Here is a 6,848-nt window from a genome sequence, read left to right as displayed (position 1 = left end):
ATATACATGGTATACATAAATCCATCAATATGGGAGGCATTATACATAATTTACATAAGCACATAGCAATATAACACAGGCTAGTAGTAATGTAACAACATAAATCAACCTGAAAATTTACACATGTCCATAAGTCCTAGAAATAGTCCATAAGCAATCCCTTGTCCATTAGTTCATGTGCCAGGAATCTAATAATTCCTGTAAGCTCTGAAGTACTGCAAAAAGTCTCATCAACAATTTTTCATCTCAGGGAATCCAGTGATTCTTGCTGGTTTTTCAGGAACTGAAAGCTGAAGATTTTAAAGTTCTTTTGACAGTCTCATTGTTAGCCATCTGATTCCTTTTCCACCTGTGGAAATATAAGCAGATCCTCTTCCCCAAGCAGTTAACCTATCTAATTCTCTTCTGTTTACCACTTTTGGGATTTCTCCTCATCATCTGGTAATTACATTGGAGCTGTTTGCATTGGATATTGCCTTGTTGTCTTAAAAGGCCTGTATTCTTCCCAACTGTAATCCTGATTGCTTTTCTGTTGGTTGATGACATCAGAGTCCTGAATTTCTAAAGTCTCTCTGGGTGTAACCTCAGCTGCTATCATGCCCCACCTGTCCTTTGATTGATACTTTAGAGCTGGGCCCTGCCTCTCATTCCTCTGGGTCAATATACATTTAGAGGCCCAGTGAAAGCCTCGGTTACATTTTGGACATGGGTTTTGGGTTTTCTCTCACCCTGTCTTCTCACTCTATCTCCATATCTACAATGAGCTCTCAAATGTCCAATTTTTCCGCACTGAAAACATCGACGAGTTTCTCTAGAATTCCTCTGCCAAGAAGGACCTTGTCTTTCCATGTTCATCATAGTCTGGGCATAATAAGCATTTGTGCCCACTGTGGCACAGCATCTTATGATTTCTTCTAAAGGAGCATTTTTGTCTAGCCCCCATATAATTCTCTTGCAAATCTCATTGGCATTTTCCTTAGCCAAATGTCTAGTCATTATTTCTGTTGCTGCATTGTCTCCAATGGTTCTTATTACAGCTGTTTGTAAACGTCCCACAAAATCTGCAAAAGGTTCATTGGAACCTTGCTCTATTTTTGTGAAAGCATTATTTCCATCTTTCTGTCCAGGGAGAGAATTCTAAGCTTTTATTGCAGCCTTAGAAATTTGCTCATACACTGTTAGGGGATAATAAACCTGTTCTGAACTCTTTGCATACTGACCTTCACCAGCTAGTTGGTCAAAAGCAACTTGTACAATAGCTCCTGTTTGCCTATTGCGTTGGACTTGAATCCTACATATTTCATGAAACTCCGAAAGCCACAATAAATTTTGTCCCGGTTCTAGACAAGTTTTCACTATGGATTTCCAGTCATTCGGGGTTAGGATTTCATAAGACAAATTATCCAGTAACATCTTCACATAAGATGATGTAGCCCCATAAAGAGTGCAACCCTTTTTCAAATCTTTAATTTTTCCCAAATTAAAAGGAGTGTATTTTCTCTCTTTTTGACCTGAGGAGTTGAGCTCTTCAATCACAGGATATGCATTTATAAAATCAGATATATCTTCTCCTTCATTTTTTGCTTTAATTAATGCTTTTTCTAATCTTGTCAAATTCTGCTTTACAGGAGAAGCTGACTGTGTTTCTGTCTCTCTCCCTCCCCCTTGTTCCACCCATGAAGGGTTAATTGCGGGGGGAGGGTCATGAGATGTGGAATCACCTAATTCCTCCTGCTGTGAAGTATCATACTCAGAATTGTAATTAACTCCATTCTCATCTGATTCGTCCTCCTTTTCACCTAGTAAAGTTGGCACTTCTTCCTCCTGTACTTTCCTTTTCATCATTCTATCACTTAAATAACTTCTTATAGCCAATTGTATTACATTATACATATTAATTATTGAGTTAGGCCCATTTTTATCATAGAATTGACAAAGATCCTCTCCAACCAATTTCCATTCATTTAGATCTAATTCTTTATCAAGAGAGAAACAAGGACATATGTCCTTTACAGTTTGTAAAAATTCAGTGATTTGCTGTAAACTTATAATTAAACCTTGGCTTTCCATAATTTTGACAATGCTCTCTAAACATTTTCCTTGAACAGAAACAGGCTGTTTTCTAAATATCTGTCCCATCTTAGCTGAAATTCTACTTTAACTCTTCTAACAAAATTTCTTTGTTGCACTCACCCTAATTTCTGGGTTGAAGTTTTTTCCACTGGATCAGGATCAGAGGCTTTTCCACTTGAATCAGGATCGGAGCTTTTCCACTTGAATCAGGATCGGAGCTTTTCCACTGAAATCCACTGAGGGGGTCTGTTAGCCCCACGTTCAGGGCGCCAAAATGATGTGATCTAGTTCAGATGGATCTGAATCGGTCCCTGTTCGGGCGCCAAAATGTGGTGAGCTTTTTCTTCTCAAAACGCAGCCAGGTGATAAAAGTTCAGATCTTTTATTATCCCAATATAGCCCAGTTAGCTTAGAGGCCTATCTCTCTGCTTGGTTCCAAGAGCTCTCTCCGAATGTCACCAAATCCAAAGGTCTGGTCCTTCAGCCTCTGCCTCTGCTTTCTTCAGCCTCCAGCCAGCTCCAGTCTTCATGTCATTCCAGTGAAATCTCGACTTGTAGCGTCTTCCTCTCTAGAACTCTCCGACTGGCCCATTGGCCTATTTATGCTCCTTCCAGAGAGAGGGATTATGGGTAGTTCTACTTAGTACCTTGTTTCAGGTTCTGCCCAAAACATCTTCTTGTAAGATTAGATCAACTCTAATTACTTAGCAGTTAGTAAGGATTCCAACAGCAATTATTTCATTCTTCCTCTTATCATAATTATTTATTGACTTCCCCTTCCCTTTATTAGATTTTAAGCCCCTTGATATCAAGATTTATATTAGATAGATAAAAAGATACATATATATGTAGATATATTTTTATATAGTTACATATATTTGTATCTACATATCCATATGTACATATAGATAGAAAGGTAGAACTAACTAGATATTCATATATCTAGAAATCTATATATTTATATATATTAACAATAATCCATCTGTCTTTCATCTTTGTTTCCCCATTTGTCATTAGCTAGTTTAGGGTAGAACCAAGGAACTCAATGAAATGAACCACGATTGGAAAAATTAGGTAATATGAGATAGCATGAAGGAAACATGTAGCAATAAAGAGATGGCCAGCTTTAGAATCAGGAATCTTTGAGTTCCTACTATCTGTTGTGATGCTAAGCAATTCATTTAACATTTTAGAATCCTAGGTCTCTCTCAAGACTTTGAGTTACAGAGCAGTTCCTAACTTGTATTGATAGGGAAGGTTCCTTATTGAGAATTCCCTATAGCAAGGAAATTACAACTCTGGACTATCTAATGATATTCAATTGAGTGGTAAAAGATGATCTGTGGACAGTAAATCTTCTATAATTTGAAAAATAGGAAAATTGATGTGTACTAGGTCTAGGAAAGCTTCCTGGATTGGGAATTTTCATCTTGAGTTTCTGAAGTGATTAAATTTTTGATGGGAGAATGAAGGAAAGAATTTTCTTTGACAAACAATAGTCATAGAAAACAGAATATTGGAACTGAAAGGTGGCCCAAAGACTAGCTAATCTAACCTATATCTTTATGAAATAGTCCTCTTCAACACACATCATAAAGTTGCCTTGAAGCCTTTGTTTGAAGACCTCTCATGAAAAGACACTATGATCTTCCAGGGCATCCCAGCTCACTGTTAAATAGCACTAATTGTTAGAAATTATTTCTCTACAACATCTCCAAATCTGCCCCTTCAGAACTTCTGCCTCTTGTTCCCACTTCTGCTTTCTAGAGATGAGCTCAACAATCTAATCACTTTTCCTCATGATATTGTTTTAAATACTTGAAGACAAAGAGCAAAGGAATCCCAATTACAGAGATGATATCTTTGAAACTAAACATATTAAGAAATAATTGATTGGTTCAGGGATTTATTGAAACCAAAACATGAAACAAATTATGTCTTGAATTTTGTTTTGTTTGTCTCTGTAGAGCTCAAAGGAGTTCATTTATAATTGCATGCTTTCTATTTAAAAATTTCTAACCCTTGGTCCTTAACTATTCCTGCTGTTCACTCCTTGTTATGGTATTTTTAGCCCTTTATTTTACTATGGAGTCCCTATGAAATCCATAGTCACATTTACAAAACTACCTTTTCTTTTAAAATTTAATTTCCATAGGATGTGAAGAAGAGAATTGAATTCAATATTATGCTTCACATTTATAAGCATATTTCTTCTTAAGGTCTTCTACCACTTCACAATATGAAATGTCTTATCTTCACCACTGTGGATGTGATAACTCCCTGTGATAGATTATCCCATTAGGAAGGAAATACCATGAATATTCCATGACCCTTTTTGCTCTTTTTTAAAGTTCACTCTGAATTCCCTGGCACCTGCTGATTGCATTTTGACAATACAACCTTAGGGTATGTTGACTGACTGACAACACTACCTAAATAAGATTTTTGCTGAGGTAAAATGTATCAGGTAACTTTTTTCATCTACATATGTTAATCCTGAAGAACATGAATTGAACAGGGATAGAACACTGTATTTGATGTCTTTAAGATGCAAGTCTAAATACTGCATCATGTACTATATTAGTTATGTGACACTAAACAAGTCACTTAATCCCTGTATGTCTCAGTTCTCTCATTTTTAAAAATGGGAATAATAATAACACCTCCCTCAGAAAATCATTGTATGGGTTACATGAAATAATACATATAAAGTGTTTTTCAGACCTTAAAATAATATATAAAAGTTATGAATGCTATAATATTGTTCATACTTACAGTACTTTTATTGTTTTTCAATTGTGTCTAACTCTCTGTCAGTCCTTTTGGAGTTTTCTTGGCAAAGATATCAGAATAGTTTGTCATTTCTTCTTCCAATTCATTTTACAGATGAGGAAATTCAGGCAAAACAAGGTTAAGTAACTTGCTTAGTATCATACAGTGAGTATCTGAGGCCAGATTTAAACTCAGGAGGATGAATCTTTTTTATTTCAATGGATGCTCTATCTGCTGTACCACCTAGCAGCCCTATTTATTACCTTAGATAGCATTAAAAAATGATTTGATTAGTCTTCATTTCTTGAGGGCTTTTATGAGTCAGGTACTATGCTAAGCACTGGGGTAACAAGAAAGGTAAAACACAGTCCCTGCTCTTAAGGAGCTTGCAGTCTAATGAAGAAGCAAAACAAATAGATGATCTCATTTGATCCTCACAGCAACTATGTAAGGTAGATTGATATTGTTATTACAATTTATAGATTCAGATGGATGTTCAGATGGGATAAATGATTTGCATGTGATCACATAGCTAGTAAGTCTCCCCCCATTTTAATTATGCATGTGATCATATGTGTAATTTCCTTTGATAAAATGTAAATTCCTTGAGGATAGAGATTATTTATTTATTTATTTATCCCCAGTCTTCACCATAGTGCCTGGAACATACTGGTTTTTTAATGGTATTTTTTTTTTTCAAATACATGCAAAGATAGTTTTCAACATTCACTTTCACAAGACCTTGTGTTCCAGATTTTTATCCCTCTTCTCCCTTTTCCCTCTCCACCAGAGGCAAGCTATTTGATACAGGTTAAATGTATGTAATTATCTTAAACACATTTCCATATTTGTCATGCTGAGCAAAAAAAAAATCAGATCAAAAAAAAAAAATCAGGAAAAAAAAACCAAGAGGAAAATAAATACAAACAAACAAATAACAACAACTGGTGAAAATACTATGCTTTATCCATTTTCACTCTCCATAGTTCTCTCTTTGGATGAGGATAGCACTTTCCATCCAAATCCATTGGAATTACCTTAAATCATCTAATTGCAGAAAAGAGCCAAGTCCATGACAGTTCATCATCATATAATTTTGTTGCTGTATACAGTGTTCTTTTGGTTCTGCTCACTTCACTTAGCATTCAGAACATTGCAAGTTTTAATAAATGCTGTTTAACTGATGGATAATAAATTAGAAGTGATGTCAGTCAGATCATCTTGACTTTAAATCTAGGATAATATTTTCTATTTTAGTAATTTTTAAATTTGTTGGTTTGAAGATATTTTTATATTAAAAAAATTTTTGAGGACCTTAAAAAGGTTTAAGCTATCTGGTTTTATCAGTATTTACTATGTTATGAATTAAAACTGGTAATATTCTAAGGTGTTAATATATTTAAGATAAACAAATTCATTACAGAATTATGTAAATAGCATTTTATGAGAAACAAACAATATTTTTAAAAATTAGAAGAATGGAATTGTTTCACATATTTTTCAAATGCCTTTAATGTCTGGCTTTTAAGAAAATTCTAATATCTGTTTCTGCATTCAATCTTGTATTTTATTGTTTTGGTTGAAATATATGATGAAAATCTGGCCTAATATATATATGTAGTTGGAAAAAAAAGAGGATTTTTTTTTAAAACATTTATTTAAAATTATTATGGAAAAAACTTTTGACCTTTCAGTACTTCTGAAAGGGACTCAGAGAAATTTCTATTTTCGCCATATTACCTCCGGAATACAAAACAAATGAATATTATTTCCTATGTAATGAATATAAGCAGAAAATCTCCCTAATGTAGAGAAGTGGGAGCATTTCTCATGGAACTGAATCTGCTTGCTTTTAATATACTCCATGTTTACATTCCTTACTAAAGGATATTCAAAACCAGAAGAGTAGTTGATTGGTTTTGGTTGGTGCCCAAAGTCCCCTGAATCAAATATGACTCGAAACATTGAACAAAAGGAAATTCCCAGTAAGTAGGCTTTAACGG

The sequence above is a fragment of the Antechinus flavipes genome, chromosome 4 (genome assembly GCF_016432865.1).
Source record: "Antechinus flavipes isolate AdamAnt ecotype Samford, QLD, Australia chromosome 4, AdamAnt_v2, whole genome shotgun sequence".
Taxonomy (NCBI): Eukaryota; Metazoa; Chordata; class Mammalia; order Dasyuromorphia; family Dasyuridae; genus Antechinus; species Antechinus flavipes.
Note: the sequence above shows the minus strand (reverse complement) of the source record.